Below are 25,898 nucleotides of genomic sequence, written 5' to 3'. Positions count from 1 at the left end.
ATGTCATAAACAAGATCTGGGCTGTGACCTGCCCAGGCCAGAGCAAGGAAAACTGGTCTTGGGAATCCAGAAAGAACTTCAGGATTAGGCAAAGTCTGCTGAGCTAAACCAAGAAGTGAGATATTCATTCATTCATTCATCCATTCAATAAATATGTATTGAGCACCATGTGTGTCAGGTTCTAAGAGAGTTACCCAGAGATTCAATGGTAAATGAGACATACTCTCTGCCTGCAAGGAGCTTAAAATGAGGAAGACAAAGCAGAGAACTGGTATCTACCATAGATTATGATGTAGGCTAGAATAATAATAGCTAACATTTATGGAGTGTTCACTATATGCCAGAATCTGCACTAAGCTGTTGAGGCTGCATTGTTTCATATAATCCTTACAGAAACCGTATTAGTAGATATTATTATTATTCCATCTTACAGATGAGGAAATGGAGGCACAGAGAAGTTAAGTGACTTGCCCAATGTCACACAGCTGGGGCATGTAGCATACCAAGAGTTTAAATCCAGGCTGGGTGCGGTGGCTCATGCCTGTAATCCCAGCACTTTGAGAGGCCAAGGCAGGCAGATTGCTTGAGGCCAGGAGTTCAAGACCAGCCTGGGCAACATGGCGAGACCCTGTCCCTACAAAAAGTACAGAAAATTAGTTGAGCATAGTGGTGCGCCCCTGTAGTCCCAGCTACTTGGGAGGCTGAGGTGTGAGGATCGCTTGAGCCCAGGAGGCAGAGGTTGCAGCCCTGATTATGTCACTGCATTTCAGCCTGGGTGACAGAGTGAGACCCTGTCTCAAAAATAAACAAATAAGTAAGTAAATCCAGGAAGTTAAGACTCCAGGGCCTGTGCTTCCAGAGGAAAGCACAGGGTATTACTGTAGCACAGAGAGATGAACCCGACATGGGAGGGCAAGGAAGGCTTCCTTGAGATCACATGTGAGCAGAGTCCAAAACAATCAGGCAGAATTGGGAGAATAGGGGAGGAAAGGGCATTCCAGACTAAGGGAACAGCATGTACAAAGACTGGCGGCGAGAGGCCATAGCGCGTTAATTACTATTTAGTGAGTACCAACTGTGTGTCAAGGACATCTAGAAGCCTTCGGGGACTGTAATCAGTATCAAATGACTGGCTTGTCTGGGATGAAGAGAAGACTGGGGAGAGAAGCAGCTGGAAGGTACAGGAAGTACCGGTTCACAAAGGTCTTAAAAATCCAGGCTAAGGAGTCAAGACTTTATCCACAGGACAGTGGGGGAGATGCTGAAGGATAAGCAGAGAGTTTTCTAATCAAGCTGTACCTCAGTAAACTCACTTTGAACCATACTACTTAAAGGAATGGAGGCAGGCAAGGCTGGAGGGCACACTAGATGCCCAGTCAGGAGACGATGGTGGCCTGAAGTGGGGACTGGCAGTGGCAGGACAGAGAAGTAGCCTAGGTTTGATTACTTCATTGGAGGGGAGCTCACCATCAAACCAGAAGACTGGTGGGGACCAAGATACCAGCCGAGCCTCAGAGGGTCAAGGGTCAGCAATGGCCCAATGCCAGGCAGTTGGCCAAAGTCTGAACAAGTGAGTAGATGGAAGGAGAAAAACCCAGCAGGAGTTGGCAGGGACCCTGCAGCAGGAAAGGACTCCAGCCCCTGGGGGACTGATGAAGAAAGAGAATTTTCCACCAGACAGCTGGGGACGGGGGAGACAATGGAAAACCAGAACCAGGAAGGTGGGTCCCTCAGGCTGGCAGCCACACTGAGGATGCTCAGCTTCGAGAAAGGGATGGAGTTCCTTTTGTGTCCCTCCTCCTCCCTGGTCCTAAACACCCCCTTCCATGGCAGGTGGATTCTGTTTTTTTTTTTTCTTTTTTTTTTTTTTGAGATGGGGTCTCACTCTGTCAACCAGGCTGGAGTGCAGTGGCGCGATCTCAGCTCACTGCAACCTCCACCTCCCAGACTCAAGTGATCCTCCCTCCTCAGCCTCCTGAGAAGCTAGGACCACAGGCATGCACCACCACGCCTGGCTACTTTTTGTATTTTTGGTAGAGACGGGGTTTTGCCATGTTGTCCAGGCAAGACAGGTAGATTGTTTAATCAGGTCGGGTAAGAGGGGGCAATGTGGTAAAAGGGAAAGAGCAGGAGCTTTGAAGTCAGAGTCTGAGTTGAACCTCATCCTTGAGCCACTCACTAGCTCTGTGACTTCAGGCAAGTTACTTAACCTCTCTTGAGCCATAGCTCATTCATCTGTAAAAGGAGAATAAACAACAACTACTCCCCAGGGCTTGCTGAATGGGAACAGCACCACTAGCTCCTGCAGTGGAGTTATTGTGAGGATGCAGTTGACATTTGAAAGCCCAGGGCCTGGCACCAGGGTGGGAGCTCAGTCAATTCATCAACCATTCCCCTTCATCAGAAGCCATCCCTGTGCAGGACCTTGGGCTGAGGGTTTCCTGTGCTATGTTATCTCCCTTTTAACAAATCCAGGGAGATATCACCATTTCATTTGGTAGGCCAGGAATCAGGGTCAGAGACTTAAGAAACATGTCCAACATCACATAGCATTGTTTCTCCAAACTTTAGTCTCGCATCTTCCGCACAACTTTTTCGGAACAAAAACTTTACTATTTTTTGTTTAATATTTTATTTAAATTAGTCCCTTTTTTACATTAATCAATGTACTCTTTTATTTAAGAGATGGGGCTAGACACGGTGGCTCACGCCTGTCATCCCAGCACTTTGGGAGGCTGAGGTGGGCGGATCACTTGAGGTCAGGAGTTTGAGACCAGCCTGGTCAACATGGTGAAACCCTGTCTCTACCAAAAATACAAAAATTAGCTGGGTGTGGTGGTGCATGCCTGTAATCCCAGCTACTCGGGAGGCTGAGACACAAGAATCGCTTGAACCCAGGAGGCAGAGATTGCAATGAGCCAAGATTGTGCCACTGCACTCCTGCCTGGGTGACAGAGCAAAACTCTGCCTCAAAAAAAAAAAAAAAAAAAAAAAAGATGGGGTCTCACTATGTTGCTCAGGCTGGAGTGCAATGGCTAGTATTCACACATATGATCATAGCACACTACAGCCTTTTCAAGAGACCCACCTGCCTCAGGCTCCCGAGTAGCTAGGACTACAGGCACATACCTGGTTCCAACGTATGTTTTTCTTTTTCTTTTTTTTTTTCCACATCAGATGGGTAATGTGCTGACAATATAACAAGGTTTGAGTGAGGCACATCTCACACATGAAAGTGAAAAGCCAATCGTTATGCTTATGAACTACAAAAGGATACCAATTTAAATTTTTTTTTTTTTTTTGAGACAGAGTCTCACTCTGTTACCCAGGCTGGAGTGCTGTGGTGCAATCATAGCTCACAGCAGCCTAGGCCTCCCAGGCTCAAAGTAAGCCTCCTGCCTCAGTTTCCTGAGTAGCTGGGACTAGAAGAGTATGCCACCATGCCTGGCTAATTTTTTTGACTTTTTGTAGAGCCAGGATCTCACTATGTTGCCCAGGCTGGTCTCAAACTCCTGGGCTAAAATGATCTTCCCACCTCGGCCTCCCAAAGTGCTGGGATTATAGGCGTGAGCCACCGTGCCTGGCCTCAATTTACTTTTTAAAACGGCTTTTTTGGGATGTAATTCACATACCATCCAACTCACCCATATAAAGCTTACAATTCAGTGGGCTTTTTTTTTTTTTTTTTTAGGTATATTCACAAAATTGTGCAACATTACCACAATCAATTTTAGAACATTTTCATAATTAATTTACTTTTAAAGGAAACTTTGCATCATTCTTATAAGTGGAAAACTTGAATTATTTGCCACAAATGGAAGGCAAAACAAAAATAAAGCAAAGAGAGCTGGGCAATGTTATTAAATGCTATCTAGCTAGCGCTGCCTGTGAAGTATCTGAACTTGAGACTTCTCTCTTTGCCAAAAAGGGAGGATGGGAGGTATTGAAGAGTTGTTGAAGACACACCAGCACTAACCTGAGACTCTCTCTTTGAGATAATCAGAAAAACAAAAAGAGAACTGAAAATAAAAATTACTTTTTCAATATATAATTTAATGCCACATCTCTGAGCCATCCAAAATCATCTTAAGTCTACGTCCCCACCTGCTTCCTCCAGGTAATTTAAGTGGCTTGCCCAGTGTCACACAGCTAGGTAGTGGCAGACTAAGCCTAGAATTCAGGCTTCTTAACTGCTAATGCTACGTCCTTTCCACTACGTCATAGTCCTCTTTGCAATCATTATTTTAAATTAGGTCAAGTGCCTAATGTGTATGCTAGGCAGCCCTGTTACAGATTTATAAAGCACAAATTTTACAGCTAGAAGGCATATCAGAAACAATCTAATCTAACTCATTTCATTTTACAGATGAGAAAACCAATAAGTTTGTTCTCTTAAGCATGTTTAGAATTGCCTGTCAGTCAATTGGCTGGAACATACAACCAACAATATAGCTATAAACAGCCCAGAATTACAATGATCTTTCTCTGGTCTCAGCCTTAAACCAAACTTCCGGATATCTCAGCCCTGTCACCAGGTCCTGGTTTAGCCTCAGTCTTGCTCTTTAATTTGGTCTGTTCTCACTTCTACATGAGTAGTTTCCCCTTGACCTAAACTGCCTAGGTGGCTTTAAGGATCACAGGGGTGAGGGGAATTCGTTGGTGGATTGAAGGAGTGTGTTATATGAGAAAGAAATGAGAGCTTGTCAAGAACTGTGGAGGGTTTAAGATTTTATCCTACTTGCAAGCTAACAAGTGAGCCTGCCGCAGTTTCATGGATGCTGGCCGAAGACACAAGACTTCTAGGTGTGTCTGAAACAAAAGGTCTTATTTGCTCACAGCAATAGCAATAGCAATAGCAAAAATACTGACATTTTCTTGTGCTCATTTCCTGAGTCCCAGTTCCCAAAGACAATGCAAAGGGGGCCAGGTGACATCTGTACACACAGCAAAGCATATCACAAGAGAGCACAGCTTTAAGCTTGGGGAACCAGAATCTTTTTTTTTTTTTTTTTTTTTTTTTGAGTCAGCATATTGCTCTATTGCCCAGGCAATCATAGCTCACTGCAACCTCAAACTCCTGGGCTCAAGCAGTCCTCCTGCCTCTGCCTAGGTGTGAGCTGAAGCATCCTGCTCAGAATCTTAGCTAATGGACAGTAAGCATGCTTTACTTTGTTCTGGGAAAGCAGCTCTGTTAAAAAGTTGGTTTGAAACAAAGGGCAGTGACTCTGCTCACAAGGCATGCAGACATGGGAGAGACCCACGGAGAATAGTCTTCCAACAAGTGTTATGTACGTGCAGTCTATGGAAAGTGAGCTCATGGTTCTCTGCCATACTGGAAAGCACAGGGTGAGGAAGATGGAGAACCAGAAGCCCAAGTCCACTAGTGCTTTCTGTTCTATATTGATTCTTATTGGTTTCAGTAATGGAAAGAGCATTTGGAGGCTTGCTTGTGGATTTTGACACATGTCTTATTTTTTGATGTATACAGCCCTCAATTCACAGCCTTGACTGGGTTTAGACAATTCAAATCATTCCTTTGCATAGCTATTAGAAAACCCTAGAAGCTCCAAAAATTCACAATTGGGAGAAAGAATATAACTTCCCAAATGTTATCTGCTTCCTGAAAATAATGCACGCTGGGAGAACCCAGGGTGGCCACACTGCAGTTGGTTTTGGAATGTTCATTCATCTCTTACATCATATTTATCAATACCTAAAATAAATGTGCTAAGATCTAACAGTCACCATGATGCAGTCACCAAGATTCCTGACTTGGTCTAGTTTCTCATCTGAAATGAGGACTACATGGGCCATGAAGTAAGGTGTTATTTGTTATGTGGGGTCCACATCTGAGGCAGATATTTTGCGTCTATAACCAAGACCTTGAATCCAGGCCTCTGGCTGTCAGGAATAATGGCTGTTCGTTTTATTCCTCTGCCTGGAGAAGAATAAATTCCTAGGCTAAAGAAAGGCCAAAGCAACTGAGGACAGGAGCTCATAGATACTGCTGGAACCATACCAGGACCTGGGATGTGGTCCACAGAGGAATTCTGTGGCATTCCATAGGTCCTCAGGCTCTTTGCAACCAACTCAGATGGGAGTTAACCTGTTGACTGGACTCAGGCAATGAGTTCCTGGCAGGTGAGTCAGTGGCCACACCCTCCAACTGGGGGCAAAGGGCAAAAATTATGTCAGTAAAACAAGGCCAAGCACAATGGTGCAGGGCAAAGGCCATTTGAGTGGGATATCTTTAGCTGGTGATTCTAAAAGAGTGATATGGGAACCACAGATGTTCCCGCAGATGTGGTAGGCTTCTCTAGATATAAATATAAATATAAATATAAATATAAATATAAATATAAATATAAATATAGAACTGGCTATCCAAAGAGGTCCTTCTAGCTCATTGCCTCCTGGAGAACTCTACTTGGAATTGGGAAGTAAAAGGGGATAAATTAGAGGGATCATGGAGTCTTTTGCCCTGTCCAAGCAATCCATAAACTATTGCTTTTATGCACCGTTTCTTGGTGCTATCGTGAAGAATTTCAGTTCATGAAAATCCCTGAAGATGTGCAGCCCCTTATGGACTCTATACTGTCACACACCTGGTTGCTGTAATCCCCAGATATTACCACACCCAGAAGAGGAAGACTTCCTTCTTCCTAAAAGAAGCTGTGGGCCCTAAAGTAATCTCATGAATGCCCAGCAACCTCTTGGCCTATGAACCCAAAAGACACCTCCCACATTATGCTAAGACTGATGTCCAAGGACCACCATTTATTACTGGCAGAGAACTGTGAAAATACTTCCTCCCCACTGTGCGGTGGGCTCTAACCTTTGAGCTGTGCCTGCCAATAAATATTCACCTATCTCAGACAGGAAAAAGCACCCTGTGTGGGGTGAAAGAACTAGGATCCGTGGGCAACCTGGGTCCCAGAAATGCCATGCAGTTTGCCTTGATGCTTGGGTTTGTGTTTTTCTATCCATTGTGAAAGACTGATTTACAAACTCTGGGTGGTTGTACAGGCTTGCTGGGCTCCTGCGGTCGTCGAATGCACAGAATTTCCACAGCAGCTTTGGACAGCTGACTCCGCTTTACTTTTGTTAACTGTTTCTAGACTTGGCTTCCACACTGTGGCCTGCGAGGCTAACAAGTCTGAGAAGAAGCTTCAAGAAAGAATATGTGTATTAGAGTTCATCCATAAGCCAGGGGCCTGCAATCAGATTGTACTTTCAAGATACTGTCTCAGGGCCAGGCACGGTGGCTCACGCCTGTAATCCCAGCGTGTTGGGAGGCCAAGGCAGGCAGATCACTCAAGGTCAGTTCGAGAGCAGCCTGGCCAACATTATGAAACCCCGTCTCTACTAAAAAAAAAAAAAAAACTAAAAAAATTAGCTGAGGCAGGAGAAGCATTTGAACGCAGGAGGCAGAGATTGCAGTAAGCCAAGATTGCATCACTGCACTCCAGCCTGGGTGACAGAGTGAGACTCTGTCTCAAAAAAAAAAAAAAAAAAAAAAGGATACTGTCTCAGAGTTTGGGACTCAAGCCATTGACTTTCTAGTTGCTTGTTACTTTGGAAACCTTCTGGTGACCCAGCAACCTGGGACATTTCTTGGCCCAGCTAATTCGACTTTCTGCTCAGGCTCTTATATGAAAACCAGGGCTTCTAATACCTGGCAAAACACTTCACAGAGAACACCACATTTAGAAGACATCTCTGCATTAGTTTTCTATGGCTACTGTAACAAATTACCAGTTATATATGGCTACTGTAACAAATTACCACCAACTTGGCAGCTTAAAACAACACAGACTTTTTACCTTACAGTTCTGTAGGTCAAAAATCCAATGCAGGTTTACCAGGCTAACATCAAGGTGCTGGCTAGATCGTGTTCCTTTCTGGGGCTCCAGGGAATTTGTTTCCTTGCCTTTTCTGGCTTCCAGAAACTATCTGCATTTCTTGGGTCATGACCCCTTTTCTCCATCTTCAAAGCCAGCAATGCTGTATGTCTTCAACTATTCATTCTTCCATAATTACATCTCCCTCTGACTCTGATTCCTCTTCTGCCTCTTGGTTCCACTTTTAAGGACACTTGTGATTACAATGAACCTACTTCGATAATCCAAGATAATCGCTTTATTTTTTATGCATTTATTTTTTGGAGAAGGGAAGTCTGGTTGAATAACTGCCTTATTTTAAGGTCAGCTAATTAGCAAATCTTAATTGCATCTGCAACCTTAATTTCCCTTTTGTCATGAAACCTAACATATTCATTAGGATATGAACATTTGGGGGAAGATCTTTATTCTGCCTACTGCAGTTCCCTTCTGAATTACTTTTGGACAATCGGAGGTAAATAAATGTAAAGACTTGCTGTGTCTGTCTTCCCAGCCAGACTGTGTTTGGGGAGTGTCAAGCCTTTTAATTTAGATTATATATATATTTTTTGAGATGGAGTTTCACTCTTATTGCCCAGGCTGGAGTGCAATGGCATGATCTCGGCTCACTGCAACCTCTGCCTCCCAGGTTCAAGTGATTTCTCCTGCCTCAGCCTCCCAAGTAGCTGGGATTACAGGCATGCACCACCACACCCGGCTAATTTTTTGTATTTTTAATAGAGATGGGGTTTCTCCGTGTTGGTCAGGCTGGTCTCCAACTCCTCACCTCAGGTGATCCACCCGCCTCAGCCTCCCAAAGTGCTGAGATTACAGGCATGAGCCACTGCGCCTGGCCGTAATGTAGATCACATCTTAAATGTGCAGTCTATAACTGATCCAGTCCTCCCCATGAGCTGAGCTGATGATGGTTGGGAGAATTTTTTTCTTTTTTTTTTTTTTGAGATGGAGTCTTGCTCTGTCACCCAGGCTGGAGTGCAGTGGAGCAATTTTGGCTCACTGAAACCTCTGCCTCTCAGGTTCAAGCGATTCTACTGCCTCGGTCTCCCGAGTAGCTGGGATTACAGGCACCCACCACTACGCCCAGCTAATTTTTTGTATTTTTAGTAGAGACAGGGTTTCACCATGTTGGCCAGGCTGGTCTCAAACTCCTGACCTTGTGATTCGCCTGCCTCGGCCTCCCAAAGTGCTGGCGTGAGCCACCGTCCCTGGCTGGTTGCAGGAATTTTTAACTGACAGTCCGATTTGAGGGTGTGGGAGACATGTGATGTTGCTATCCATGTAGAATCCTATTGTCTGGTGAATGATTTACTTGTTTAACTGATGCTTATAGAATGCTTATATGTAAGAACTTTACAAACTAATTTAATTATCATAACAACCTTATCATATATGTACAACTGTTATTATCATCCTCGTTTTACAGATAAGGAAACTGAGGCATAAAAAGATTAGTAACCTGTCCAAGGTCACATAGATAGTATGTGGCAGAGATGGGCCTTGCAGCCAGGCAGCCTGTGGATCATCCTGAATCCTTGTTCCTATGCCCCATACCAAGCTGCCTTGTCCTCTTGGTTTCTGCTTACTCTTCAGGCCTCGCTGCTCTGGTAGGCAAACTTGCGGTCCATTCTTTCACAAAGCCGAACCTCTCCCTCCAACACTGGTTCCTCCCCCTTGCAACTTGATGCTCATGCTCATTTCTCCCTCTGTTCTCAGTGGTACAGACCCCTGACCTCCTCTGAGCTTGCTGTAGGGTCACCTTGCCCCATCAGGGCCGTCCCACACACAGCAGGCTGCTGGCTCCCAACATGATATCCATGCCATGCAAGAATCAGGGGGACTCAGGAGAGCTCAGCCTCAGAGCTTCTCTCTGCCTACTCAGGTTTTTTCACTGCCAGGTTCACTTTGGCATGGCTGCCCTGGTTGAGCATAAAACAGCCTTGGATACAAGTTCCTCCCAGAGTCCCTAGTGGGGAGCTGGGTGAGAGCCCCCTCTGTGTACGGAGTACCACTCATTAAGTAGTGCATCTGTCTAGACCCCATCCAAGACCTGGAGAAGAGGAACAAGCATGAGACCCTTCTGACCCTCTTCTCTCTCCTTACCCTTCCCACCCCACAGCAGGCCAGAAAGGGAGTGAGGCTTTCTCTATCTTAGGTTCTCTCTATCTATCTTAGGGCTTTCTCTGTCTCTACATTCGAGTTGGCCTTGCTGTTCTGGTGGAAACGGCCTCTGCTCTGCTAAGAGAAGACTCCAGGAGCTAGTCATTCAGGCGTGGCCTTTGCTTTACTAAGGAGGGAGAATCTGGAAGGATTTGGAAAATCTCTTAAATCATAGCTAACCTCTTCAGCGATACAGTGGGACACCAACACCCTGATGCCTGGCCTATCAAAGGCGTTCAGTGTGTGGTAGTTATTTATCACTTTATCTCTCTCTCTCTTGTTTTTTTTTTCCTTGAGATGTAGTCTTGCTCTTGTCACCCAGGCTGGAGTGCAATGGCGCGACCTCAGCTCACTGAAACCTCTGCCTCCCGGGTTCAAGCAATTCTCCTGCCTCAGCCTCCTGAACAGCTGGGATTATAGGCATGTGCCAATACAGCCAGCTAATTTTTGTATTTTTAGTAGAGACAGGGTTTCACCATGTTGGCCAGGCTGGTCTCCAACTCCTGACCTCAGGTGATCTACCCGCCTCGGCCTCCCAAAGTGTTGGGATTACAGGCGTGAGCCATCGCATCTGGCCTTATTTATCACTGTCTAAACCGAGAACTTTCACACTTCTTTGTCTGAATGTAGGAAATTTGTTTTACATTCTGACACTGCACGAATGTACATATATAGTACCTAACTGAAACAAATGCTACACAAAACAATACTTATTATTACTTGATGCAATACATCCAGTTAATTTTTAATATATTCTCTTTTTGTAAAAAGAAACACCCTGGTGGTGACCCATAACCCCTCTCCTCAGACTTACTTTCCCCCTTCTCTGAGATCTCATAGTGCTCTCTGCAAAGCTCAACTCAAATACTTCTCATACTGCATTGCAATGTATGTCATTCTCTCCCACTAGGGACTTTGTCCTTTTCATCTCTGCATCCCTAGCATACACAGTAATAGACACCCAGTGAGCGTTAACTGAAGGAGTGAGTGGGAAACGCCTCCTTCCACTGGGCCGGGCACAGTGGTCACGCCTGTAATCCCAGCACTTTGGGAGGCTGAGGTGGGCAGATCACCTGAGGTCAGGGGTTCAAGACCGGCCTGACCAACATGGTGAAACCCCGTCTCTACTAAAAATACAAAAATCAGCTGGGCGTAGTGGCGGGCACCTGCAATCCCAGTTACTTGGGAGGCTGAGGAAGGAGAATTGCTTGAACTCAGGAGGCAGAGGTTCCAGTGAGCTGAGATCATGCCATTGCACTCCAGCCTGGGCGACAGAGACTCCGTCACAAAAAAAATAAAAAAAAATAAAAAAATAAGACAATGCTTGTCTGTGTGCTCAACACAACAGAAAAGGATGGTGTTTCCCTCTATGGTGGCACACGACGCCTAGTGTGGTGTTGGAGAGCTCAGACCTTGGTGGTGAGCAACCTGGGCTCAGGGAGGAGTATATACACCTCCTGCAGAGAAGACTTAAATGCATAAAGAATTAGGACCAGTGACTTTAACCATTTCCCCCTCCTTGGTTTTTTTCCCTGAAATGATGTGCTTGCATCCCCATGCTAGAATGCCTTTCTGTCCTCCACAGTAATTTAATTATATAAAACTGACTGTGCAGACTCAAAATTTGGGGCATTTGGCATTCTTGCAAAGCCAGACTCTAGGAAACATGCCCATTGCTGAACACATTGGATGTGGTTTAGGTAGCAAAGCAAATGACCTAACAAGGAATATATGTGCTGAGCCTAGTTCCTGTTAAATTAATAGATTCACGTTCTGGCACATCCACAACCTCACAAGTCATAGCAACCGGATGACGGCATGGCAACACAGCAGCTGCGGCCACTGCACATGAGAAAAATCAGAGCCTAGTGTCTCTGGAGGGAAAACAGAAACGGCCTCTACAATTGCTGGCTTGTACTGGATTGACTGAAGGGAGGGAGCCGTGGGGGCAATCACAAGTAGATTCCTGCCCTGGTCAGGGATGGAGTATGACATCTCTCCTGCTTCCTGAAACTTTGTTTTATATTTTAAAAGTAAATAATTTGTTCCAGCCAGAGAGGAAATGATGCTGAGAGAAAGACACCATCACGTGGACAGAATGTTCTCCCTCGTCCTGGCAGCAGTGTGGAGGTAATCCTTGTCAGAGATAGTCCACGACTTGCTCTTCAACAGCATGACCAGAAGCCTTTCTTCCTATTTTTTTGACCCTCCACCCCAACCAAAATCGCCTACCCCTTCTGGCTGCCAGGGTTGAAGGCCCTTCTTGCCAACTCTCCTTCTAGGATGAAGCCCTGACTCCACAGCCACTGTTTGGGCCAAGCCCTCAGGGATCAGGGTAAATGCCTGGAGGAGGAGGAAGAGGATGCCTGGACAGATGTCAATTCTGGTGACACAAAGACATCTGTATGTGCTGTCAGGTAGGTGACACCTAATACCAGGGCTGCCTGGGACCAAGCAGGAGTCCACACCCCCTGACCTAGTTTAAATTCAAGAATGACCCTCGCTCTGCAAAAGGACTGAGAGCTCGGCCTTCTGTTCTTGGGGTTTGTGTTATGCTTAGATCTGGCTCTGGCCCCTGCTTTCCTTTCCATGTTCTATCAGGAAGGCTGTGCAGGGTTGTCACTGGGTCCCCAATGATTCTCTACTGGTCTCTGTTATTTGTGGCCATGTAATGAATTCCTCAAAACACAGCAGCTTAAGACAACATTTATTATCTTATAGTTTCTGTGGGTCAGGAATCCAGGCAGCTTAGCTGGGTGCCTCTGCCTAAAGGGCCCCAGGGAGGCCCTTCAGCTGTTGGCTGGGGTTGAAGGTCTTATCTGAAGTCTTGATTAACATGGGGGGAAGGAGAGGCATCCCTTTCCAAGCTCCCTCAAATGGTGGTTGGCAGGCCTAGCTCCCTTTCTACCAAGCTGCCTTAGGACGTGGCAGTTGGCTTCCCCCACAGTGAGTGTTCCCAGAGAGTGAAAGGCATAGAGAGGACCCTGTATGGAAGCCGCAGTTTTTTTTTTTTATAACCTAGTCTCAGAAGTAACATCACATCACTGGCCATATTCTATTTGTCAGAACTCAGTCAATGGATTCAGCCTACACTTAAGGAGAGAGGATTATACAAGGGTATGAATACCTGGAGGCAGAGATCATTGGCAGGGGGCGCATCTTAGAGGCTGTCTACCACATCCTCCACTTGGTGCCCTGGTACTCCAGCAACTGCCACCTTATATAGAGAAAAAAGCAATGTATGTGTAAGTGTCAGGCCTTCACACATTTACACTGTCTGCTAATTACTCCTGGGCATGCAGAAATACTGAATATTCATGAAATTGTGACTGAAAATTTGGAATTGCATACGGAACAAAAAAAATATTCAGCTCTTGTTTTAGCAAATATGGAGTATCACATGATTGCCTTTAGAAGCCTGGCTAACATATTCTCTCATTGGTTGCCTTAAGCAGAATGCACTAAGGAATTACTTCTATTTATTCCAAAATTGAAATGGGCAATCCCTTCACCATCTCCCCACAATAGCGTGATGTAAGAAGAATTTCAGGGAACTTTAATTATTGAGTCTAATGATGCACTTATTTCTCAAAACAGTATTATTTTTCTTGCATTGCACATTTTGTATTTATAATGTGCCATTAATGTCTTAGTAAAAATCAGAACTAGGGCGTAGCAGCTGCAACGTGGAGGATTTCATGTTGCTAGGAGAACTTCGATCTTCATATGCCTATCTTTGGGTGAGTCTGTGGCTTTCCATGAGGGATTAACACAGACCTGGGGATCATTTCCCAAATGTCATTTTCCATCAGTCTTACATCCACCTTTCTGAACAAAGCCTTCACTCAAGTTTATGGTTTCCTGTGTTTTCATAAAAAGATGAAGCATTGAAAGGGGGGAGGTTTTATCTGACCAACGTGCTAGGAGAAGCAGTATTTGGGGAAAAAAGGAAAATTGTTGAGCCCTAACTGATGCTTTTGAACCACCTATTAAAAGGTCCCTGTTTTCCACGACAAGCTACAATGAAGCTAATGTTTCTGTTATGAAAGCCCTTCACTGCAGTTTCAAATGTCTTTTTTTTTTTTTCACCAGCAAAGGCTAACCCCGTTTTTTCTCCAGCCTTATGAGATCAGGAGTTCTTCCTTGAAGACTGCTGTTTAAGGACTTGGTTGCTACTTATCCTAAAGGTGGCTTTCCGTTGTACTTTTTAATAAGGTGAGCACATTTATTTTGAGCAATGATAACTTTCAGGATTACTATTGCCTGAAGCTGCCCTTCTCAGGCCTCCACCCTACCCTCAAAGTCACTTTTGACCGGTGATGAAACACAGAATGCATCAGACTCTATTTTCTGTGAGTTGAGTGTAAAGAGGTGGAAATCGCGGGGGAGGATTAGAACAGAAACCATTCTGCAGCCCCAGCTTGGGCGCTGAAATAGCCCCCAGAAGTGTGATACGTGGTAAACGTCTTGCTCACTTATAACCCGTAGAAATGACGAGGGACATCATGCAGACTTTTAGAGAGAACGTGGGGACAGGGACCCTTGTTTTAAGGCCCACTTTAGGCATTAAGAACACACAGAGCACACTGCTTTCTGACATGACCCTTTTAGCCCCAACACCAAACGGAAAAACTTTTTCTTTCCCCTCCCCCACCGCTTTGTGTGTGTACTGGTGTTTACCCTGGAACCCCAGGTTTCCGGGGACCCTGAACCCCACCACCACCTTCCAGACCAGCCTGAGAGCAAGGGACTCCAGCGCGGGGCCCCGGATCGCGCTTCGGCGCGGAAACGACGCGGCTGGAGCGAGGCTTCCCTCCCGGGGCGGGGGGTGCAGGCTAGGTGGCCGGCAGCGCAGGGCTGCCCGCTACCCCGCAGCCGAGGGCGCGCAGAGTGGGGAGACGGCGCCTGGGGCCAGGGGCGCGCGGAGCCGGGGGCGCGGGCGGGGCGGCCGGCTGCAAGGCCCTGCGCGCCACCGCGCGAGCCGCTGGGTCACAGCCCGGGCCGCACCGCCCGCTCCGCGAGGAAGTGACGACTGCGCCGTCCCGAGAGCAACAAAGTTAGAGTCTGCGGGCCGCACTCGCCTGCGCCCCGCACCCCTCCGAGCAGCCCGGGGATCCAGCACGCAGGTAAGCCGCGGGCTCGGCGCCCCCTCCCGCCACCGGGCGCCGGCGTGGGGCTCGGAATCGTTCCGGGGCTCGGGCTGGGCCGCGCGGGCGCGGATGTGGTGCCGGGTTGGGCCGGGCGCTGGGGTGCCGGGGTGCTGCAGGGAGGGAGCTCGGCGGCCGGGGTCGGGGCGCCGGGCTGCGCCGGTGTTGTCGCCGCTTTGCCGCGGGACTTCAAACAGCAAGGGCTGCAGCGGGGCCAGCTCCAGGCGCCGTTGGCCTGAGGCAGGGTGGGGGGAAGGGGCTTTCCGGGGCCTACGTCTGCAGCCAGCCCTCCGCCCAGCGCCTCCATCCCTGCAGGCTGGGCGCAGCTCTCGGCCCCTGCCCGGTGCTTCCCTGGGAAATGACCTCTTCCTCTTCGCAGCCCTTGTCGAGGGCGCAGGAAGGAAGTTAAAGGAACTTTCCCCGGACTTTTATTTGCTTGGCCTTCCTGGGACGAAGAGCAGAGCAGCTCGGAAGTTTGGGAAAACAACCCTACGCATTTCCAGAAAACCAAACCGGTATTGTCCCCAAGCCCCCTTGAAATGAATCGCTCCTGACTCCCCCTTTACCCTCCCCAACCATGTCCCAAACCTGACAGTGATCGCTAAGGCCTAACACTTTGCAATTTAGCCATAAAAACTGTCAGCACACCCACGTACATATGTGAGTGTTTTCTATATAAAACTCAGAAACCCGCTTCCAGCGGACTCTGTGGCATCTCGTTCTTTTCTGTTTCCTAAAACTGCAAAGGCTGCAGGAATGTGCTGCAGGAACTTTGACGGTGGTTCCCGCCGCCCTCGGTAGCCTCGTGGCGCAGGGTTTTTTAAAGAACAGCTGAGAAGTTTGGGACATTCCTGCAGAGTAACTAGGGGCTGGCGGCCCGGGCCAGTGGCGAGACTGCAACTGTAGCGGCGGCGGCGGGGACACGTTGGTGTGTGCACGAAAGTGCGTCCGAGCCGTGGAGACTCGAGATGGGGTGTCCTAGAGGTTGAATGGTGCAGTTCCTAGCAGCAGCTTCCTGCCGGCCTGTAATTACAGCGTGATTGCACAGTCAGGCATTGTTGGCGTGGATGTTTATACACAGGCTATTGTGCAAGACCTCGGTGGTGGCGAACAAAACGCAGCTTTGCATTGCAAATGCCCAGGATAGATCTGGGTCTGAGCTGCAGTCTCCAAATTCTTTTTGCCCTTTAACCCTAGCTAGGTGATTTATTTCATTACCTCCCTCTCACTTTTGACGACTTGTCCAAAGCCTGAGATGTGGGGTGGACTCGGGAGGCCACTACACTCCTATCTTAGGCAGCCTGAAAACTATCCCAGGAACTGTACCCTTATTTGTCTCCGGAGAAAATGTGGGATGACGTCAGTAGGAAAAGGAGATGGGAGATGGCTATCAACCTCTCTAAACGGGAAAGCTGTTTGAATTAGCAAAATTGCACGGGTGGCTGGGTTGGGGCTGAGTTGCAAAGAGGACTCGTCAGACCATGTGTGACTGAGCTGGCGTGCTAGACTTTAAGCCTGGAAGTGTCAGCTGCAGAAACTTAGTAGGTGGTGGGTCCTAATTCCTTTATTGTGCTGGGCAAAGAGGAAACGTGCAAGTGGTAGCACTTTTGTCTGTGCTGGTGGTCTGGGTCTGGGAGGGGCAGAGGAGTGACTCCTCCTTCTCCAGAGGAACCCTAGGCCCACTTTCTTAGCAGGGACTGTGGCACAGACCAGAGCAGGGATCCTCCCATTTGCCATGCTGCCTTGCAGGAAGGGAGCCAAGCCTGCAAGTATGGAAAGAAGGCAAACAGTGTCTTGTTGAGGGCCTTACAGGGGTATAATTGTATAGAGAGATTTAAAACACAGTAAAAAAGGCGTGTATTGGATTTGTGCAGGGCCATCGTTTTCACATTCTAAATCTCAACCTGATAACTCCCTGTCCTAGGCAGAAGACGCTTATGGGGAGCACTCAGCCCAGCTACATTGCTGTGTGGCTAGGTGGTACCACCTTATGCTGGGCATGGGCAGCCTCTCTGCTCAGAGTGGCAGGTACTGATGATTCCAGTGCACTGGAGTTTCTCCAATGCCTGGCCTTTCCAGCCAAGTATCTGAGCTTCACCTGGAGGAAAAATGCTGTTTTGCAGCCTTGTGCCAGGTGTGTGTCACGGGCACAGTGACCGTTTGTCGAACCAAAAGATTAGGGCACAGTCCCTGGCAGGTACCTGTGTGCTTCCAGAAACTCGAGGACAAACATGTAAAATCAGGACAGTTCTGGAAAGTCTGGCATGTATGGTTACAGTTGCCACAGGGGAATGAGGTTTGAGCAAAAGCAGCACTATGGTAGGAGTCACCACAGGTTGCACAACCCTCTTTTCTAGAGACATTTGGTTTTTACTGATCTTGACTGTGAAGGTCCTGGTTAGCTGGATCACCTGACCAGGACTGCCATAATGAAGGCCTGCTGGTGCCTGGCTGTAGTCTTGAGGGGCAGGAGAGGGGATCGTTCCCTTCTGACCCCAAAGCTTTGAGTTTGCAGTGCTTTGTGTTCGTGTAGAATTTACAGAGACTAAAAGTGCCCCAAAAGCCCTCCAGAATGTAGCTGGGAGAGTGGAGGGGAGGGGCCTCTTGTAAAGGCCAGAGAAAGAAGGAAGCCAGGCTCCAGGGAGCTGCGGAGCCACATGCAGGCCCCGCACCTTCAGTTCCCAGTGGCAGATTTTTGTGCATAACTCAGGCCCTTTCCCTGGCTTGCTCAGCTTTGCCTCTGCATTCAGGGAGCTTGCCCCGAAGTTGTTACACAGAGACAGAATCATAACCCTGACTTCCTCCTTCACCTTACCTAAATGGTGGTTTTAACTTGAAGTTGCTGCCTAGTTCGCGGCTCCTGAGCAGCCCTGGCTGCTGCCTCGCCATGCACAATTAGGAACAACAGTGAAAAAGCTCTGATTCAAAACTTGACAAGAGATTTTAAAACCAGTTTTATTGTTCTAAGAGGAAAAAATATTGGAGGTAATTAGGGAACCCAGCAACTCTGGCAGAAACCCCGAGGTGCCACTGAGAGAAGCCAATGCAGGAGTCTCCTGGAGAGGGTGGTCTTCAAAGGGAGGCTGCCCAGGCCCAGTATTGCTATTTCCATTCATCTGCCCCTTCCTAGCTGCCCCACTTCCTATACCACAACCCAGTGTTTTGACATCACAACCCACCTCCAAAAAAGGAGGCCGAACACCCCCAGCTAAAGAGGGCATTCCAGTCGCTTAAGAACACGCTACAGTTTTCCAGACACCACGGCTGGCAGTTCTGTCCTGCAGATTTGTTTCCTTCTTTAAAATGTGCCCCTCTTCATTTCTTGTTCTCACTGAAGCATCTCTTTGTGAGCCCCTTAAACCTTCTTTTTTCTCGTCTGCATGACACAGGGCAAACGCTTTACGACTTTCTGTCTCAAGTGCCACTTGAAATACACACAGGGCTTTGAATAAGCTTCGGATAAAGGCCTGCTCTGTAATCTCACTTAAAATGCCTCTTTGCAAGGGTCACCTTCCTGCTCAGCAACCTTCAATGGCTCCCCACTGTCTGCATGGTAAGGATCAAACTTCTAGGCTGGCAGTTAGGGCCCTTCTCCACAGGGGTCTGACCTTTGCTCCTCTCCCGTCCTAACCCTCGGCTCTGACCCGGTGACCCACTCTGTGTGTTTGTCCAAACCACTGGTGGCAAGAATTCCTACCTCCCATGCTTCCCCAGAGGACTGGAATGCCTCTGTCCTCTCATCCGCTTGGCTCAGTCCTGCTCCCCTTCCAGTCCTGTTTGTGTCCTCCTCCTTGAGAATTTCTCCCTGTCCCACCCTGTGGGCCTCCCCCGGGACTCCAGCAACATCACCCTGGGCCCTGTGCTGAGGAAAACCTTGAGTCCTGGTCTAAGAATTTTCACTTTCTCTTTTGGGCCGTGACTTTGATCATATCCCCTGTTCAGCAAATTAAATGAGCCTTTGGGTGAGTGAGTACTACAATTCTTCAACTAAACTGGAAGCCCTGTTTTATATATCTTTGTATCCCCAGGTCTGGTGCCCCACTCATAGCAAGTCTCAATAAATGTTTTGTGATGCTGATACAAAGAGCAGTGGCCATCAGGTTTCGTCCACTTGGACACCCAAGCCAAGCACCAAAGGCCGTGGTTCCTGGTCTCAATTCTGAGCATTAAGCCAAGCCTGCCTCCTCTGCCTGTTAGCCGCCCTCAGGCTCCTCCTGGCTTTGCACCTCATTGTTTTGCTCCATTTCCAGCATCTCTTTCCTGACTGTCAGTATCTTCCCAGCTTTGGCCCTGGCTCCTTTTGTCCCAGTCAGCCTGCCCTGTGATGCCCTACACCTCTGCTCTGGCTCTGAGGTGAGATGGTTTGTTACTTGGGTTGGCCTGACCTTCTGAGGAACCAATCTGATAGAAGGAGGTAGGACCAACTTGCCGGCAAGACTTGTGAAGACAGCCAGGTGCGGTGGCTTATGCCAATAATCCCAGCACTTTGGGAGGCTGAGGCGGAAGGATCACTTGAGCCTAGAAGTTCAAGACCAGCCTAGGCAATGTGGCAAGACCCCTTCTCTGTAACAAAATGCAAAAAATTAGTCAGGCACGGTGGCGCGTGCCTGTAGTCCCAGTTACTTGGGAGGCTGAGGTAGGAGGATTGCATGCCACTGCACTCCAGCTTGGGTGACAGAGATTCTCTCTCTCTCTTCATATATCTATATATATATATAGACTGTGAGGAGGGCAAAGTTAGGCTTCCTGGTTGGCCGCATGCTTGTTTTGCCCAAATAGGTGTTGAACTTACAAAACCAGGCTAAACTATAAAACTGAGTTTTGGGGAGATCCTGGCTGAACCCTAGCACTGGACTTGGCCAGGAGGACTGTGTTGCCTTTAGCCAGTCCTCATGCTGTTAATCACAACCTTGCCTCATAAGCCAGATTCTTTCTTTTTTGAAAAATAATTCACATACTATAAAATGCACGTATAAGCTAGATTCTTTTAATGTTTTGTTTTATTTAAAAATAGAATCTGGTAGATTCCTGTTTTTTACTCCACCCAGGCTGGAGTGAAGTGGTGTGATCTTGGCTCACTGCAACCTCCACACCCCAGGTTCAAGCGATTCTCCTGCCTCAGCTTCCTGAGTAGCTGGGATTATGGATGTCTGCCACCACGCCCGTCTAATTTTTGTGTTTTTAGTAAAGACAAGGTTTCCCCATGTTGGCCAGGCTGGTCTTGAACCCTTGACTTCAGGTGATCCACCCGCCTTGGCCTCCCTAACCTCAAAAAGTGTTGAGATTACAGGCGTGCGCCACCGTGTCTGGCCTGAAGTCAGTTTTTTTTTTTTTTTTTTTTTTTGAGACAGAGTTTCGCTCTTGTTGCCCAGGCTGGAGTGCAATGGCACGATCTTGGCTCACCATAATCTCTGCCTGCCGGGTTCAAGTGATTCTCCTACCTCGGCCTCCCGAGTAGCTGGGATTACAGGCATGCGCCACCACACCTGGCTAATTTTGTATTTTTAGTAGAGACAGGGTTTCTCCATGTTGGTCAGGCTGGTCTCGAACTCCCAACTTCAGGTGATCTGCCCTCCTCCACCTCCCAAAGTGCTGGGATTACAGGCATGAGCCACCGCGGCTGACCTGAAGTCAGTTTTAATTGAAAGTTCTTAATAAACATAAAAGGGTGAAACTGGGATTTACATATTTCTGAAAAGTTATGTATAAACTGAGTTTAATAAATCAACATTTTTTCAGATGTGCTATTTTACAAAATAATCAACTTTTAGAATTGGATAGGATCTTACGGACTGTTATCATCCAGCCCCAGTTTTATAGTAACTGTAGTAACAGCATCTCCGATAATCCCATAGTTAAGGATTTAAAGCTTGGAAGGAAACCTGTGCTAACTCTCATTTTAACTGAGGCTTAGAGAGGATAAGTTCCTTCTCCAAGTTCCCACAGCTGTTGAATGGAAGAGTCAGGCACAAACCCCATGCTCCATTTCCACTGGCCATCCTGCATTGATAATTAGTCATCATAATCGTCAGTTTCAGCAGGTCTATTTGTAAACCAAAGACTCCATCTTCTCAGTTTCCCTAAGGCAGTACTCAAAGATTTAAAAAGGTGAAACTTCAACAACAACAACAACAAAAAACAAAACAAAAAAAACTGGGGGTGAAGAAGAGGTCTTTAAGAAAAGAGTGGGATGCGTATTTAATAGCTTTTACCATTGTATTATCTCATTGTAGTCTTAGTGGATCTTAATTGCTATCAAAGCCCCCAAAATTTCCTACCCAGGCTCAGTTGGCCAACAAGATTACTTACTGTTTTCTAAGTGCAGAACATGGGTTAAACAACACCAAGAAGACAGAGGAATGCTCCCAGTTCCCAAGACACAGGCAGGAGAAGGCCCAGGAACACAGGCATGGCACTCTTTGAACAGCCAGTTAATGCAGGGCCAACTGTCCTCACCGGCCATTTGTGGAACAGCTGCAGTGCTGTCAACCATGTGAGTGTGGAAAGCAGAGTGCCACATGCTCCTTACCCCCAGGAGGCTTCAAGCCTAGCTCCTGAGATAGGTCATACCCATGCATGAGTGAGTGAAAGAATGAAGAACCCGAGGAAAAGTCCCTTATAAACCATGCCGGGGAAGGTCACTACTGTTACGGCTATGGCCACTTTTCTTTTTCTCCATAACTGGGGAAGTCAGATCCTAAATGCTTGTGGTCAGCACAGCTTCCATAGAGAGATGGTGGAAGAAATCCTGACCCTTTCCACCACCTCTAGAGCAAGTGGAAGAGGGTGGGATGGGGGAAGAACTGAGAGTGGATCTGTCACTGGGAGAGTATAATTTGATGGAGTGGCGTTTTCTGAGGTTCAGATTCTAAAGTCAGTGTGTAATATGAAATATAAAAATATAATCGGCCAGGCGCGGTGGCTCACGCCTGTAATCGCAGCACTTTGGGAGGCCGAGGCTGGTGGATCATGAGGTCAGGAGATCGAGACCATCCTGGCTAACACGGTGAAACCCCGTCTCTACTAAAAAATACAAAAAAATTAGCTGGGCGTGGTGGCAGGCACCTGTAGTCCCAGCTACTCGGGAGGCTGAGGCAGGAGAATGGTGTGAACCCGGGAGGCGGAGCTTGCAGTGAGCTGAGATGGTGCCACTGCACTCCAGCCTGGGCAACAGAGCAAGACTCCGTCTCAAAAAAAAATAATAAAAAAATTAAAAAAAAATAAAAGAATGTAATCAAGATTAACCTTGATTATATATTAGGAGGGCACCAGGTAGGCAACAGACACACTGGCTCTTGATGCGTCAATTCACCTTAGCCTGCTCCTTTAGTTCTGGAAGAAGTTGCACTTTTTTTTTTTTTTTTTTTTTTTTTGAGACGGAGTCTCGCTCTGTCCCCCAGGCTGGAGTGCAGTGGCGCGATCTCGGCTCACTGCAAGCTCCGCCTCCCGGGTTCACGCCATTCTCCTGCCTCAGCCTCCCGAGTAGCTGGGACTACAGGCGCCCGCCACCTCGCCCGGCTAATTTTTTGTATTTTTAGTAGAGACGGGGTTTCACCGTGTTAGCCAGGATGGTCTCGATCTCCTGACCTCGTGATCCGCCCGCCTCGGCCTCCCAAAGTGCTGGAATTACAGGCGTGAGCCACCGCGCCCGGCCACTTTTTTTTTTTTTTTGAGATGGAATCATGCTCTGTCGTCCAGGCCGGAGTGCAGTGGTGCAATCTAGGCTCACTGCAACCTCCGTCTCCCGGGTTCAAGTGATTCTCCTGCCTCACCCTCCTGAGTAGCTGGGACTACAGGCACCCGCCACCACACCCAGCTAATTTTTTTATTTATTTATTTTTAGTAGACACAGGGTTTCACCATGTTGGCCAGGCTGGTCTCGAACTCCTAACCTCAAGTACTCCACCTGCCTCAGCCTCCCAAAGAGCTGGGATTACAGGCATGCGCCAACCATGCCCGGCTATTTCTTCTTGTTCTATTTTGTTTTTTTGTTTGTTTGTTTTCCTTTTCCTCCTACCTCCCTAACTTCCTCCTTCCTCCTGTCTTCCTTTGTCTTCTGTCTTCTGCTAAGCTTGACCATTTGAATTTGCATAAGTTAAATGAACATGTGAACAGATTCCATTGTCCTGTGTCTCATGAGAAGGTCATGGGTGCTGTAAGTTAGGAAATCATCATATGAGATTAAGCATGAAAGGCTCTTAGACTAAATGGGCAGAGTGCGATGGAGAGGAGATCCATGGAGTAGGTTTTAAACTGCAGTTATATCATCCAGGATTGCAGATGAAAAACTTGTGCTTGGGTTGACCCAGCCCTGGTGTGGGGCTGGGAGAGGGCAGTGCCCATGTGCAGCAGACACTTTACACTAAGGGCCTAGCCCTCCATGTCCCCTCCTCAGCCTCCCCATTGCAGGCCACTATAAGAAGCTTGCAAGGAATCGACCAGCAAGATGTGTCTGCTTCCTCTGTGGCCTCCCCATAGCACATGCTCTGGAACAACTTAGAAGCCAATAGCCACTCTGTGACCCCCTCTTCCACTTGCACTAGAGGTGGTGGAAAGGCTCAACAAGATTTCTTCTACCATCTCTCCAAGGAGGCTGTGCTGACACGTGGCATTTAGGATCTGACTTCTCCAGTTATGGAGGAAAAGAAAAGTAGCTGTAACCACAACAGTCGTGACCTTCCCCATCACGTTTTTTTTTTTTTTTTTTTGAGACAGAGTCTCGCTCTGTCGCCCAGGCTGGAGTGCAGTGGCGCAATCTCAGCTCACTGCAACCTCCGCCTCCCAGGTTCAAGTGATTCTCCTGTTCTCCTGCCTCAGCCTCCAGAGTAGCTGGGATTACAGGTGTGTGCTGCCGCGCCCACCTAATTTTTGTATTTTTAGTAGAAACGGGGTTGCACTATGTTGGCCAGGCTGCTCTTGAACTCCTGACCTCAGGTGATCCACCTGCCTCGGCCTCCCAAAGTGCTGGGATTACAGGTGTGAGCCACCACGCCCAGCCCCTATCATGGTTTATAAGGTGCGTTCTGTCAGGTTCTTCATTCTTTCACTCACTCATGCATTTATTGAGCCCTTACTGTGTACTTGGCTCTGTGCTTGGTACTGGGGATACAAAGATAAAGAAGCTTCAGGTCCCCACTTTAAGGTGCTCATGGTCTGTGAGGGAGACAAACATCTACAAAAGTCAAGAGCAGTTAAGTGCTGCAGGTATCAATGTCAAGGTGTTCAGGGGGCTCCTGCGCTCAGAGGAGAGGACTGGCCATTTCTACCATGGCCAGGAGAGAGAGGCATGTCAGGAAAGGTTTAGGAAAACCCCAGTGCCTTGCACAGTACTTGTGCCTGGTGAGTGCTGTGGAATTAACGAATGAGAGGCGTCCTGGAGAAGCTGTTTGAGCTGAGTGCTGAGAAACGAGTAGGCATCCACCAGGTGGCAAAAGGAGTCAGGGCATTCTAGGTACAGGGAGCAGCTCAGACAAGGCCTGGAGGCACAACATGACACCATTTGCTCTGGGGACTGCAAGTGGTGGGGCAGTGGAGCACGGCTGAGAGGGGTGCAGAAAGGGGCAGGCAGGGTCGGGCCGTGGGCCAGAGGAGCCCGTGTGCAGGTAGAAGGAGATGCTGGCATAGCTCAGGTCTTAGGTCGGCCCATAGCAGAAGCTAACTGTAGCTAAATTGAGGAGAAAAGAAATGTATTGGAAGGCTATCTGGTGGCTCACTGAATGTCCGAGAAGGTTGGAGAATGAGGCTCAGAAATTGATCAGGACTTGTGGAAAGTTGGGTGGCTGGAACCAAAGCCATGGTGACGAAGCTGCTGACCTGGCATCACTGCTGCCAGCAGACCTGGATGCTGCCACCCCTTCCAGAATGGGTACTGAACTCTCCTCACTTTTTTGTGCCACTCGCTCCAGAGGCAAAGGCTAGGCTGAGCATGTCGTTGGCCCTGCTTAGGTCATGTTCTTGCTGTTATGGTTCTGAACTTTTATTTATTTATTTATTTATTTATTTATTTATTTATTTATTTGAGACAGTCTTGCTCTGTTGCCCAGGCTGGAGTGCAGTGGCGCAATCTCGGCTCACTGCAACCTCCGCCTCCCAGGTTCAAGGTATTCTCTGCCTCAGCCTCCCGAGTAGCTGGGACTACAGGCACCCGCCACCACGCCAGGCTAATTTTTGTGTTTTTAGTAGAGATGGGGTGTCACCGTCTTGGCCAGGCTGGTCTTGAACTCCTGACCTCGTGATCCACCCGCCTCGGCCTCCCAAAGTGCAGGGATTACAGGCGTGAGCCTGAGGCTGATGTTACGGTTCTGAAGAGCAAGGCTCTGGAGGCTGCAGCCTCCCCAGCAGAGTGGAACTCTGCCTCCTCTCAGGACTCACAACCACAGGTGCCTGAAACCAGGGGAGGGGTGCATATGCCAGGTGGACAGGTGTCTCTCATAGAGCTTGGAGCCCATTCTAGCCTTCAAACTGGGATGATGGGGCCGTTCTGGATGTGGGAAGAGGAGACAGGGCATCCCCCTTGGGCCACTGAAAACATCCACATCTTTTTTTTTTTTTTTTTTTGTAATTTAAACAGAGATGGGGTTTTGCCATGTTGCCCAGGCTGGTCTTGAATTCCCGGGCTTAAGCCAGCCTCCCACCCTGGCCTCCCAAAATGTTGGGATGACAGGCATAAGCCACCATACCTGGCCAACATCCA

At 47.9% G+C, this 25,898-nt stretch overlaps 1 protein-coding gene and 1 non-coding gene across 5 annotated transcripts in view; one reads left to right on the top strand and one right to left on the bottom strand.

The window, feature by feature from the left end:
- Positions 1 to 3,171: 3,171 nt before the first annotated feature.
- Positions 3,172 to 3,275, bottom strand: LOC112205505 (small nucleolar RNA U13). Its single transcript, XR_002939455.1, has one exon. It is a non-coding gene; the product is annotated as a small nucleolar RNA U13 (small nucleolar RNA).
- A 10,914-nt stretch (positions 3,276 to 14,189) lies between these two features.
- Positions 14,190 to 25,898, top strand: part of MIDEAS (mitotic deacetylase associated SANT domain protein) — a 73,351-nt gene continuing 61,642 nt past the window's right edge. For 2 of the 4 annotated variants that reach the window (XM_063793009.1, XM_016926381.3), the window contains exon 1: positions 15,086 to 15,184. The gene's annotated coding sequence lies outside the window, so the exon portion shown is untranslated. Of the gene's footprint in view, positions 14,274 to 15,085; positions 15,185 to 15,584; positions 15,721 to 25,898 lie in introns of those variants that run through there. The other 2 variants (XM_016926382.3, XM_016926384.4) reach the window with 2 other exon arrangements.

This window comes from Pan troglodytes, chromosome 15 (genome assembly GCF_028858775.2).
Source record: "Pan troglodytes isolate AG18354 chromosome 15, NHGRI_mPanTro3-v2.0_pri, whole genome shotgun sequence".
Classification (NCBI taxonomy): domain Eukaryota; kingdom Metazoa; phylum Chordata; class Mammalia; order Primates; family Hominidae; genus Pan; species Pan troglodytes.
Note: the sequence above shows the minus strand (reverse complement) of the source record. Positions and strands in the feature narration are given on the sequence as shown.